Source organism: Bolinopsis microptera, chromosome 7, assembly GCF_026151205.1.
Source record: "Bolinopsis microptera isolate Bmic1 chromosome 7, MBARI_Bmic_1.0, whole genome shotgun sequence".
NCBI classification, from domain to species: Eukaryota; Metazoa; Ctenophora; class Tentaculata; order Lobata; family Bolinopsidae; genus Bolinopsis; species Bolinopsis microptera.
The window spans coordinates 7,915,267-7,929,863 of record NC_087078.1 but is presented as its reverse complement, the minus strand read 5'-3'; the positions used below and the strand labels follow the sequence as shown (position 1 = coordinate 7,929,863).

Here is a 14,597-nt window from a genome sequence, read left to right as displayed (position 1 = left end):
GAAATACCACCCAGGGAATAATGCCGACCTGGCCTCAGCAACACCGTGATCTCGGTGATATTTACAGAGTTATTAGTGAAAACTCGGAACTCTGACACGGTTAGAAGACTTGTCAGTACACATGTCAGCCGGTCAGTGCCGAGTTGGAGCTGAATTCTGATCTAGATATTCAGCTCCTGGTATTGGCGCACAGTGACGTGTAAATGTGGTCTGTTGTGGAATTTTTAGGGTTTGTGTTTGGGACGGCTATGATCTGATAACAGATTCCTCTTGCCGTAACTGAAATTCTTAGTTTGAACTCGTACAAGTACATGTTACATACGTAACGTAACTCTTCGGCTTCAATTTGATGCAGATAACATGATTTTAATTTTGTTTAAAACATTTAACAGTTATTTGGGCATTCTTTCTGCTTAACCCTCAAAGTTTGGACCAAATACATCTTTTTGCACCCTTTAGGCTTTAACATTTAGGCTGAACGATGTCTTACCTGCTTATAGCCCAGCCTTAATAACAACATATTCTAGCACTATGTCTTAACCACTTAACCAGCCAGGGAAGCCTAATTTTAACCAAATTAAAACTTATGAGACAGCAAACAGATAAAGGTAGGAATTGTACCACCTCAATAATAATCTCTGACCTCAAACCATCTCACTATATTAATATATACTGAATATGAAAAATAACACTTATTTGAAAATAAGAACCCAATTAGTGCAGCCTGTAAGTGTAATGCAAATTCCTGCTAAAGAGAGCATTAGCACACAAAATAAAATAAAAATAAATGATAAAATAAATATTAATTCGCATGAATGAAACAAATAATTTTCATATAAAATAATCTTTCAGCATTAATAACAAAATATTGCTAAAATATCAAATAATTACAAATAATTATGGACGTGACTGCCGATAATTTACAAAATTAAAGTTTCACCTCACAACGATTCATCGCCTAGCTGAATGCACAAAAGAACACAAAACGGAAATTATTCGACAGTTTAACAGGTGACTAAGTAGATTCGAGCTTTTATTCGCCCAGAAATCGTACGCGAATTGCAAAGTGTCTAATTTGGAGTAAACAATGCAGTCGTATGTTAAAAATTAACATCTTTGATCCGGGCCCAGTACTGGACCACGTTCAACTAAGTTCTAGCCGCAGAACACGCAAAAAAGTCAAACAACTAAACAATGCTCTGTGGACTTTGGAAATTATAAGGAGAATATCAATATGTAGAAAATTGGTAGAAATGTAAGAAGTTAAAAGAGGGCACTGGTTAAACTTTAAAGGTTATGTAAAGTTAGCAGTCAACTCCAAGTTCAGGAACTGGGAAGAAATGTGGTACACCTGTTTTGTGTTATTACCTAGCCTATAGGCCAAGTGTTTAAACCCATTGGTGCCATTGTAACATGTTAGAACCAACTGTTTATAAATTACAGACTACAGAGTTACATTTAAAGTTAGTCCCGGGACCGGTAAATTAACGTTAATAAATAATTGCGTCTGCAGAAACATTTTTCCAAACACTCCCCCTTTGTAAAGTTGAATCATGAAAATAATCTTCGAAAATAACAATTTGTCCTAGTCCTACCCCCTGTTATGTTAGCATTTTCAAACCCTTTCCTCCGCAGGCCCCTTACAAAATATATGAACGATTTCTGTGATACAGTACAGATTCCTAACTGAATCCTTAGCTTAACTGGAGTACGTACGACGAAAAATGACTCCAAATTGTCCTTGTATGTAAGGGTTAAAAGAGGGTACTGGTTTTTTATTAAACCTTCTAGAGGTGACAAAACTAAGTTGTCAACTTCAACTAGACGTAGATATGCGGTATAGCTGTACTTTGTCAAGACCTTAGACCTAGGGCAAGTGTTATATTGCCAACTAAACGGCAAAAATATTCAGTGCTATTATTTGAAGTTCAAGCAATGTTTTGATTCAATAAACGAGTTTAAGTTATCATTTATAGATATTGATACAAAGTTGTAACTGTAAGTTAAAACTAATAGGATAAGAGTTTGATTGTAAAACTTACTGGATAGAGGCAGTCCTTTCGTATCTAAAATTGCAGCTCGCTCTGTTCCAAATTAATTGAACAAAAATAATTTTACTATATTCTCTCGCTGCAGAATTTTTTTCAGATCTATTTAGTTAAGTTTAGGTAAATGCAAAAATATGTAAACGTGATAAGGTATACCTTATCGGACCTTATTTGGACGGACATTACATGAACGGATATAATTATGGACGGACATTAATATGAACGCTCGAAGGCATTCAAAACCATCAAAAATCCGAATTTTATTTTTTAAAATTTTACTTTTTTTCAATTTCAGCAAATGATTTTTAAATCCATTTTTTATACAGTAAGTAAGAAAAGCAGTCATTGAGCAGTAAAAATGTTAAAATATGTGAACATGATCAGTTTCTAATAATAATATCACATATCATCTTCATCAAATGGGTTTTCGTGCATGAAATAGTCCATGCTTTTGCTTATTGCTTAAAGCATCAGTGAATTCTAGCTTTTATATATGGAAACCTTTTTTTATCAAACTACACCGGTCCTGCATTTCAGTGTTAACTTTTACAAGCCATTCGGCGTGAAGTGGTTTTATCTTAGACAACTTAAAGTTAACCTTAACATCACGTGGAGCTTTCCCAGCACTTATCTGTTTGATTACCTCCCGGCCCTGAGTAATATGAGCTATAACAACGTCGGACAATGTCCTTGGCAACACGATTTACCGTAATATCTATAGAGGCTGGAACAAGTTTGTCATGTTGGCGGGGACTAGTTCATGAACTATGTTGTTGAGTGCCATAATTTCGTTGACTTTTTTCCGCCAAGTGACCCTTGAAAACATCATAAACTAGTAAAGTTTTCTGTGCCTCCGGCAGACCAAGGAGAACCTTTCCGTCGTTAACTTACGGCACAATAAAGTTATCAAAGTTGTCATATTCTGGACAAAAAGTTCGAAATGGAAAAATTTTTGAAAAATTTCAACGGACTTTAACTTGGACGGACATTAATTGAACGGACTTTATTTGAACGGACATTAAGATGAACGCTAGGGCCTCCAGCGTTCAAGTAATGTCCGTCCAAATAAGGTCCGATAAGGTATATACTGTAGTGTATATATACAGTGTATATATTAATATATAGTGTATATATACACTCGAGCGTGGAATGCACTTGCAGTACCTGGCAGTAACTAAACGGTACACAGTGACTACACACGATATGGGGAAAAGTTTCATCTCACAACGATTCATCGCCTAGCCGAATACAAAATGGAAATGACAGTTTTAATATGCGACTATATATATAGTAGATTCGAGCTTTTATTTACCCAGCAATCGTATGAAAAGTGTCTAATTTGAAGTAAACAATGCAGTCGTATGTTTAATATTTTTGATCTGGACTCATGACTGGGCTATTCTCAATTACCTTCTAGTTCTATTAGTTACTAGCTGAAGCTCTATGCAGCAGTACTAGTAGTAGTAGTCGCAGAACTCGCAACACCGCACAAAGAAACAACGATAATTGGGCGAATTGTTGTGAGACGCAAATGTTGAACTTCCATTATATCTATCTGTCAGTGTCCGCTCCTACTAAATCGCTCGCCCAAATTTTAAGAAAATTCTTGTGAAAAGGCCTTTCGGGATGAAATCGATATAAATCAACGGATTTTTGGGCGCTGATTCCGAATCATCGCATCCCCCATGACGTAGGGTAAAATTAAAAATGCTTCCCTGGAGAGTTATGGGCAAAAAAACTTTTTAATCACGTGACAGGCTATAGTTAGGGCAAGAGTTGATTTTTCTGTGAACAAATTCGTAACAAAGGTTTGTCTACTGGAATGTGTTGTCCATAGTCCCAGGAACCACCAAAAAAACCGTCCAGCTGAAACTTTTGGGCAAAAATTTTTATAGTCATTTTTCTCCAGGAACCCATACGCCCCACCCCTAATATTGGTTATTCGGCTCCCGAAGGTCTTGAGATCTCCATAGGGGATGCAAAATGACCGCAATGGCCACATTATGGCAGGCGAATGATAGTTTCAGAACGATTGGGGCTTTAATTTTCGAAATAAATGGAATTTTTCGAAATTTTTCGAAATTTTATTGAAATTTCGAAAAAAATACACCAAATTATTTTTAACGCTTATTTCAAATCTTACTCGGGAAATAACTTCAATTAACAAATATCAAGGTTAACTAACAAACAACAGATTATTGACCAACCCCCAGACAGCTATTCGACGGTACATACTACTCTGGTTGAATGTCTTAAGTTATCCTACAGTGAGCCGATGATAATCACATTCGATTTGCCATTGTGGATTAAGGCCACCCGAATAGTACTGGAAACTGGGATGCCTATTGTGGTCAGGGTTGGGGGCTTCCACACTCTCACGCGTTTTCTTGGCTGCATAGGCTATATAATGGCAGACTCGGGTTTAGAGGAGCTCATCAAACTCGTGTATCCTGGAGACGTCACGCATATATCGGATGGAGGATCTTACTATAAAGCGTTGAGAGCCCACTTTCTGATCGACGCCGCTCTTTGTTGTTTCATTATAGAGGAAGAAGTTTACGACGATGAACTAGTAGACTTGGAAGGTTACATCAACAAATGTGTGAACGAAAATCTAGGTGTTAACTTTAAGACTAAATCTATTCAGGATCTATCAGAGAAAATAACTCTGCTTCTAAAGAACCTGTTTTCCAACAGTAGAACAGCAGCTCTATGGGTTACTTACCACAACATGATAACACTAGTAAAGGACTTCATAAAGACCTTTAAAGTAACTGGGCTTCACACGGTTTGTTACAACGACCACGAGTGGGCCGGGGTGTGGACTGACCTCTCCATAGAGCAGAGTCTTATGAGGGCAGCTTAATCTAGTGGTTGATTAACAAGTGGAACGATGCGTAATCGTGAGTCCGCTCACAAGTTATGGGTGGCCACCCTGAATCAGATGGCTTTAATAAATCAGTCTTTTGGAGATTCATTAGCTAATTCATCGAAGCGAGGAGTACCAACTAAAGCTGCCATCCACTCAGATCTTACCAAGTCATCAATCAAGAAAAACTGTGATGTTTTTGGAAAATTATTAACTTGGTTTAAAGTTACTGTCGACTTTACAGAATCCGAAGATAAGACTAAGTTAATATCTTTTTCGACTGGTCTTATATCACAGCCTGGGAACGATGAGGTGAATCCCGAGGAATGTTTGGCCGTTGGGGCTGTCCTTCAACGTGAGCTAGATGGGTTGACGTTCATCGATAAGATAAGTATCAAAGGTAAAGCAAAGAACTTGACACAACTAAGAAAGCAGGTTAAAGTGAATAATAAAAGCGTTGCAGTCGATCCGTTGAAGTGTTTTAACCGTCTAGTCTTGGTTGCTGATAGAGAGACTTCAATAGAGGAATGCCTAACATACGAGTTAACTGTGGTGCCGTGAGCTTATTTGATCAATATCAGATGATGAGGAAATCTAATAAGGCTGCTCTTGGTATAAACCAATCTACACTTAAATCTTGCAGCTTCACGATCCCACTAGTCATTGATGGAGGTTGGCTAATTCACCAACTAAGCTCATTTAAAGGGTGTGACAATTATGGTGAGGTAGCAATTTGGAGTACTTAAGGCTTATCCCTAAAAATCGGGAAGTCACTGTGATTTTTGATGGATATGAGCCTTCTACTAAAGATCACGAGCACAAGAGGAGAGTAAAAGCGTTCTGTGCTAATATTGCTGTAAAGAAATCCACCTTTTGTACTGTCACCAAAACAACATTTCTGAGCAACAACAAAAAACAAAAAAGAACTGATCGACCTTATCTCAAGCATTTTTACTGTAAATGGTATTGAAGTGATCAGAGCTTGTAACGATGCTGATACTTTAATTGCAAAGAAAACATTGGAAATGTCATTCCTTGGCGATGTTGAATTGAAGGCAAAGGATACCGATATATTTCAAGTCTATTAGTACATCATTTCAACAGTGACCATCACAATGATATTTATCTAACAACGAAGAAGGGTACATATTCAATCAAAGAAATATCAAGTCATCTAGATCATAAAGAAAAGGAGATACTTCTTCTAATTCATAGTATTTCAGGTTGTGATAGCGTCAGTGGACTGTTTGGTTTTAGCAAGGTTAAAGAGAAGAAAACTCTCACCTTTGATGAGTAAGGTCAGTTGGCAACATTACTTTCGGTGAGAGAATCAAAAGAAAAGATTATTGAGGCAGGCCTCTGTTTCTTGCAGTACATTTATGGTGACAAGAAAAAGACTCTTTTTGCTTTGAGATTCCTAGCATACAATAGGATGGTAGCGAAAAAGAGTCTCAATCCGAATAGGCTACCTCCAACAATAGCTTCAGCAACGGAGCACATCCTTAGAGCTTACTTACAGTACCATAACTGGGTCATGCTTAACGCTGACAGTCTGAATCCCCTTGACTACGTCTGGAAATTGGCTCCTGGTGGCACTTACGAACCAGTTGCAACAAAAGCTATAATTGCTCCAGAGTATATTTTGAACCTTACATGTTGTAACTGTTCTGTCGATGTGGAACAGGCCTGTTTGACTTTCAGATGTTCATTTAGGAAATATGGCTTCAATTGTTTGCCAGCTTGTGGACGAACTGCACAAACATTAGACATGATGAACCTGAAGAACAAGCGAATTTTGATTAATATTAACTGTGTATTAATAATTGTCATGGTATTTACTGAGAATACACATTTTAGATTAACTGTATTTGTTATTTGTAGATGAGTTTTTAAATAGATTTGAAATAAGCGTTAAAAATAATTTGGTGTATTTTTTTTCGAAATTTCAATAAAATTTCGAAAAATTTCGAAAAATTCCATTTATTTAGAAAAATAAAGCTCCAATGCAATCGTTCTGAAACTATCATTCGCCTGCCATAATGTGGCCATTGCGGTCATTTTGCACCCCCTATGGAGATCTAGCAAGACCTTCGGGAGCCGAATAACCAATATTAGGGGTGGGGCGTATGGGTTCCTGGAGAAAAATGACTATAAAAATTTTTGCCCAAAAGTTTCAGCTGGACGGTTTTTTTTTTGTGGTTCCTGGGACTATGGACAATACATTCCTGTAGACAAACCTTTGTTACGAATTTGTTCACAGATTGACCCATAAACAGCAATTCTTGCCCTAACTACTAGTAAAACATGAATTCGATTGTTCAGGGCTCGGCTTAGGGTTAGGGTCGTGTTACCTGGGGACCTCAGGCTATCATGTTCATAAACATAGCGAATAGAGATTAGGCGAGATAGAGATTAGGCGGAATGACAGGCTGAGCGCGGCCCAGTAAGGGTCGTGGTAAGGGTTATGGATAGCTTCCGGGTTATGGTTAGGGTTAGGACTTAGGGTTGGGATTAGGGTTTAATTTGTATGTAAAACTAAAAGAATACTTCTCTCAATGCTACTATCTTGATCTGGAGGAGTAAGACTTTGAGAGAGAGTCTGAGGAAAAAATTCAGGAGGACAGTTAAGCCGAGCAATCCTACTAATAAATCATATAGTACTGTAGTTACTAATGTATCTCTGACTACTACTGAAGTTTAACGTGATTTTAGGGAAATTTTTAAATAAGGTAGTGGCTTTTACATAGAGCTCATACCTGATGTGCTCATGAAACTGAAAGAGTAAAATGCAGAATAATTTTTAGTTGAGGTGGAAGTAACGTGAACGTAATAGCCCAAATAATGGTCGTGAGACCGATATTGCCCGCCGGTGTCCGGTGATGGTAGAACTAGAAACAAGTAAATTGAACGGCTGCAAGGGGAATAACCTAGGGACCCCAGGCTATAATGTTCATAAACATAGAGATTAGGTGGTTAATGACAGGCTGAGTGCCGCCCACTAGTAACAAGGGAAAAAAATCCTATAGTTATAAATATAAGCGCACGAAATTGTAAATGCAAATACAAAACAATACAACAAAATTTTATTTGTAGATATACAAACATATGTCAAAATTGTCAACAACGGGGTAGATGCACTGGAAACCTTGTAGGTTTATAAACTACCGACCTGCACGCTGAGCTGCGTCTCTTTTGCATGCCGAATACAAATATTTGAAACAAATATTTACCGGTATCATCCGTTGATCATGGAAACCGCACAACGATGAACAAAAACGTAACAAATAGGCCACAACTAAAATTAAAAGATATTGACATGGTCCGATACGAGCGTTCTAAATCACTCTACAATCGATCTTCGAGATTTTTCTAAAAGGGCCCCCGACATAACAGTTGAAACCAACTTGAATCGATGCATTTTCGGACGCTGATTCAGAATCACCCCCATGACATAGGGTTAAAATGCTCCCCTGGCGAGATATTGGCGAAAAACTTTCTTGATAACGTGATATGAGTATGACCGTATAAGGAAGTTGGTCGAATTTCTCGTTAGGGTTAAGGTTATAGACTTAGAGTTTCATCATATGCTTTTGTTAGGGATTGGGTTAGCCGTTAAACTTAGAGTTAGGGTTAGGGTTGGGATCAGATAAGAGGGTTAGGGTTTCGATTATTCGAATAGTCGTTCAGGGCCAGTTAGAGAACGGCCGGTTGAAAAAGTCACGTGACAGTCGAGTGTAGAGTGATTAATCATCATCCGGTCCGATAACTGATAGTGAACTTTACTATCAATCCTGTCTCGGGCGTTAATTACGTGACACATTATATTGACCAATCCACAATCCCTGGCCACGCGCGATCTGTCCCGGTCCGGATCGCTTATTATATCTTTTGTTATCGCATCCATACTGAGTTTGCTATTACCATTATTATCTCCTTGCATATCACAAATAGTGCCTCGAGGGTCTCCCGTATAACTATAGCTATAATGTATAAAAGTAAAACGATAGGACTAGGAGTAGGAGCAGTGGCGTAACGTTGCATGTTGGCAGGAGGTGAGCACGCAATACACTTACAGGGGGGTTGCTTTTATTTGCACGATATAATTATAATTGTTGTATAACTATATAAATTATAATATATATATACAGACGGTCGAGAAGCAGACGGTCGAGAAGCACAATAGAGTGTTCTCAGATTTAAATTCAGCGAACACAGCTCATAAATAGAATTGGTAAATATAATTGGTAAATCTGTTGGGCACAGTGGTTAACAATATAGTTACGTTGGCAAATCAGTAATTGGTCACAGTATTTGGCAATTCGGTTGGGCACAGTGTTTGGCAGCAATGGATTTTGTGTCCCAGGATTTATCTTATCGGACATTATTGTCACGGACAAGTTTTTCACAGCCCAAAGTTTTCACGGACATAATTATTCACGCTCAAAGTTGTGAACATTTTTGGTGATTTTTTAATATGATAATAACAAGTGTTTTATTTTAGTTTTATTCCCACTCTCGATTCCTTGCTAGCAGTCCGGTTAATTTAGTACCTTTAGTGGGTCTCATTTAATCATTAGCTCTAATTAAAGAACCTCTCACCCTCTCAGATTTTCACCGCTCCGTTCATTTGTATAGCTTTATTATTTTTATCTTTTTACTACACTTACTAACACGTGCACATTACAAAGGAGCAATAGTTTGCGGAGGCATTCTAGAACGGTATATATTTTAGCTTTCAGTTTCTGTTTCATTATCTTAAAATTTATTCCGCTTTTAGTTTTATTCCCACTCTCGATTCCTTGCTAGCAGTCCGGTTAATTTAGTACCTTTAGTGGGTCTCATTTAATCATTAGCTCTAATTAAAGAACCTCTCACCCTCTCAGATTTTCACCGCTCCGTTCATTTGTATAGCTTTATTATTTTTATCTTTTTACTACACTTACTAACACGTGCACATTACAAAGGAGCAATAGTTTGCGGAGGCATTCTAGAACGGTATATATTTTAGCTTTCAGTTTCTGTTTCATTATCTTAAAATTTATTCCGCTTTTAGTTTTATTCCCACTCTCGATTCCTTGCTAGCAGTCCGGTTAATTTAGTACCTTTAGTGGGTCTCATTTAATCATTAGCTCTAATTAAAGAACCTCTCACCCTCTCAGATTTTCACCGCTCCGTTCATTTGTATAGCTTTATTATTTTTATCTTTTTACTACACTTACTAACACGTGCACATTACAAAGGAGCAATAGTTTGCGGAGGCATTCTAGAACGGTATATATTTTAGCTTTCAGTTTCTGTTTCATTATCTTAAAATTTATTCCGCTTTTAGTTTTATTCCCACTCTCGATTCCTTGCTAGCAGTCCGGTTAATTTAGTACCTTTAGTGGGTCTCATTTAATCATTAGCTCTAATTAAAGAACCTCTCACCCTCTCAGATTTTCACCGCTCCGTTCATTTGTATAGCTTTATTATTTTTATCTTTTTACTACACTTACTAACACGTGCACATTACAAAGGAGCAATAGTTTGCGGAGGCATTCTAGAACGGTATATATTTTAGCTTTCAGTTTCTGTTTCATTATCTTAAAATTTATTCCGCTTTTAGTTTTATTCCCACTCTCGATTCCTTGCTAGCAGTCCGGTTAATTTAGTACCTTTAGTGGGTCTCATTTAATCATTAGCTCTAATTAAAGAACCTCTCACCCTCTCAGATTTTCACCGCTCCGTTCATTTGTATAGCTTTATTATTTTTATCTTTTTACTACACTTACTAACACGTGCACATTACAAAGGAGCAATAGTTTGCGGAGGCATTCTAGAACGGTATATATTTTAGCTTTCAGTTTCTGTTTCATTATCTTAAAATTTATTCCGCTTTTAGTTTTATTCCCACTCTCGATTCCTTGCTAGCAGTCCGGTTAATTTAGTACCTTTAGTGGGTCTCATTTAATCATTAGCTCTAATTAAAGAACCTCTCACCCTCTCAGATTTTCACCGCTCCGTTCATTTGTATAGCTTTATTATTTTTATCTTTTTACTACACTTACTAACACGTGCACATTACAAAGGAGCAATAGTTTGCGGAGGCATTCTAGAACGGTATATATTTTAGCTTTCAGTTTCTGTTTCATTATCTTAAAATTTATTCCGCTTTTAGTTTTATTCCCACTCTCGATTCCTTGCTAGCAGTCCGGTTAATTTAGTACCTTTAGTGGGTCTCATTTAATCATTAGCTCTAATTAAAGAACCTCTCACCCTCTCAGATTTTCACCGCTCCGTTCATTTGTATAGCTTTATTATTTTTATCTTTTTACTACACTTACTAACACGTGCACATTACAAAGGAGCAATAGTTTGCGGAGGCATTCTAGAACGGTATATATTTTAGCTTTCAGTTTCTGTTTCATTATCTTAAAATTTATTCCGCTTTTAGTTTTATTCCCACTCTCGATTCCTTGCTAGCAGTCCGGTTAATTTAGTACCTTTAGTGGGTCTCATTTAATCATTAGCTCTAATTAAAGAACCTCTCACCCTCTCAGATTTTCACCGCTCCGTTCATTTGTATAGCTTTATTATTTTTATCTTTTTACTACACTTACTAACACGTGCACATTACAAAGGAGCAATAGTTTGCGGAGGCATTCTAGAACGGTATATATTTTAGCTTTCAGTTTCTGTTTCATTATCTTAAAATTTATTCCGCTTTTAGTTTTATTCCCACTCTCGATTCCTTGCTAGCAGTCCGGTTAATTTAGTACCTTTAGTGGGTCTCATTTAATCATTAGCTCTAATTAAAGAACCTCTCACCCTCTCAGATTTTCACCGCTCCGTTCATTTGTATAGCTTTATTATTTTTATCTTTTTACTACACTTACTAACACGTGCACATTACAAAGGAGCAATAGTTTGCGGAGGCATTCTAGAACGGTATATATTTTAGCTTTCAGTTTCTGTTTCATTATCTTAAAATTTATTCCGCTTTTAGTTTTATTCCCACTCTCGATTCCTTGCTAGCAGTCCGGTTAATTTAGTACCTTTAGTGGGTCTCATTTAATCATTAGCTCTAATTAAAGAACCTCTCACCCTCTCAGATTTTCACCGCTCCGTTCATTTGTATAGCTTTATTATTTTTATCTTTTTACTACACTTACTAACACGTGCACATTACAAAGGAGCAATAGTTTGCGGAGGCATTCTAGAACGGTATATATTTTAGCTTTCAGTTTCTGTTTCATTATCTTAAAATTTATTCCGCTTTTAGTTTTATTCCCACTCTCGATTCCTTGCTAGCAGTCCGGTTAATTTAGTACCTTTAGTGGGTCTCATTTAATCATTAGCTCTAATTAAAGAACCTCTCACCCTCTCAGATTTTCACCGCTCCGTTCATTTGTATAGCTTTATTATTTTTATCTTTTTACTACACTTACTAACACGTGCACATTACAAAGGAGCAATAGTTTGCGGAGGCATTCTAGAACGGTATATATTTTAGCTTTCAGTTTCTGTTTCATTATCTTAAAATTTATTCCGCTTTTAGTTTTATTCCCACTCTCGATTCCTTGCTAGCAGTCCGGTTAATTTAGTACCTTTAGTGGGTCTCATTTAATCATTAGCTCTAATTAAAGAACCTCTCACCCTCTCAGATTTTCACCGCTCCGTTCATTTGTATAGCTTTATTATTTTTATCTTTTTACTACACTTACTAACACGTGCACATTACAAAGGAGCAATAGTTTGCGGAGGCATTCTAGAACGGTATATATTTTAGCTTTCAGTTTCTGTTTCATTATCTTAAAATTTATTCCGCTTTTAGTTTTATTCCCACTCTCGATTCCTTGCTAGCAGTCCGGTTAATTTAGTACCTTTAGTGGGTCTCATTTAATCATTAGCTCTAATTAAAGAACCTCTCACCCTCTCAGATTTTCACCGCTCCGTTCATTTGTATAGCTTTATTATTTTTATCTTTTTACTACACTTACTAACACGTGCACATTACAAAGGAGCAATAGTTTGCGGAGGCATTCTAGAACGGTATATATTTTAGCTTTCAGTTTCTGTTTCATTATCTTAAAATTTATTCCGCTTTTAGTTTTATTCCCACTCTCGATTCCTTGCTAGCAGTCCGGTTAATTTAGTACCTTTAGTGGGTCTCATTTAATCATTAGCTCTAATTAAAGAACCTCTCACCCTCTCAGATTTTCACCGCTCCGTTCATTTGTATAGCTTTATTATTTTTATCTTTTTACTACACTTACTAACACGTGCACATTACAAAGGAGCAATAGTTTGCGGAGGCATTCTAGAACGGTATATATTTTAGCTTTCAGTTTCTGTTTCATTATCTTAAAATTTATTCCGCTTTTAGTTTTATTCCCACTCTCGATTCCTTGCTAGCAGTCCGGTTAATTTAGTACCTTTAGTGGGTCTCATTTAATCATTAGCTCTAATTAAAGAACCTCTCACCCTCTCAGATTTTCACCGCTCCGTTCATTTGTATAGCTTTATTATTTTTATCTTTTTACTACACTTACTAACACGTGCACATTACAAAGGAGCAATAGTTTGCGGAGGCATTCTAGAACGGTATATATTTTAGCTTTCAGTTTCTGTTTCATTATCTTAAAATTTATTCCGCTTTTAGTTTTATTCCCACTCTCGATTCCTTGCTAGCAGTCCGGTTAATTTAGTACCTTTAGTGGGTCTCATTTAATCATTAGCTCTAATTAAAGAACCTCTCACCCTCTCAGAAAACTCCGTTTGGAGATATTCCTTATTACGCTCTAAGTTATTAATTTTCCTTGTGTTTGAATCCTTTCACTTTTTAACTGTTTTTAGTCTTTGTTATTTTCGGCCGATTTCTGCACTTTTACACTGGGTCATCATTCATAATTTCTGGGATTGAGACGACTTATATGAGCATTTAAGGAAGAGTTTGCTTGTCTGACTTACTTCATTAGACACTTCTGGTCAAGAACTGAACAAGAACCACATTCGAAGACTGGAACATCTGAATGACTCTGCAACCCAGGAATCAACTACTCAGTTATTATCGCTCAATAATCGGTTTGGTATCGACGTTACATACTTTATTATTATTTTTTTTTAAAAGCTGATTTTAGAAACCAGGGAATTAAAGTTACTGTCCCAAGGCTAACATTAAATCGCTGATTTTATTTATATATATCACTTTTTTTGTTCTTTCTTTTCCTTCAAAACATTCCAGTACATTGTGCAGAAAGTTGGAGATGAAGCCGTAGTACGTACATGTAGCATTGCACTGGATTGAACTTGCAGAGTGTGGTTTTTTCCAGTCTGCGCCGTGTGCTTATACAAATATACGCGGCGCAGATAGACTGGAGGAGATTGCACTGTGTAGGCTCTGGTGTAATGTGATATGTATGTACTACGGCTTTACAAATTTTGGAAGCATGTAGGGATATATTTCTGATACCAATCGTATATACTAAAAATACTCTAGCACAATTGTAACTGCAGTTTTACAGAACTCTAAATGCTTAATGAACACTCTTGCAGGTACCACCCGTATTCACACTCAGACCTGAGTTTAGTCATTTTCCAATACGAGATTGGGGACGGGTTCTATAAACAAACAAACAAACAACAACAAGTGTTTTACTCTTTTTCTGAACTCTAGAATCAAAGTCATAGTGATCATGGTG

The 14,597-nt window shown here is 36.9% G+C and overlaps 1 protein-coding gene across 4 annotated transcripts in view; it reads right to left on the bottom strand.

Moving 5' to 3' along the window:
• The window catches only part of LOC134818848 (ribose-phosphate pyrophosphokinase 1-like), a 115,710-nt gene that overhangs the window by 69,030 nt on the left and 32,083 nt on the right, over positions 1–14,597 (bottom strand). The gene's annotated exons all lie outside the window — the stretch shown is intronic.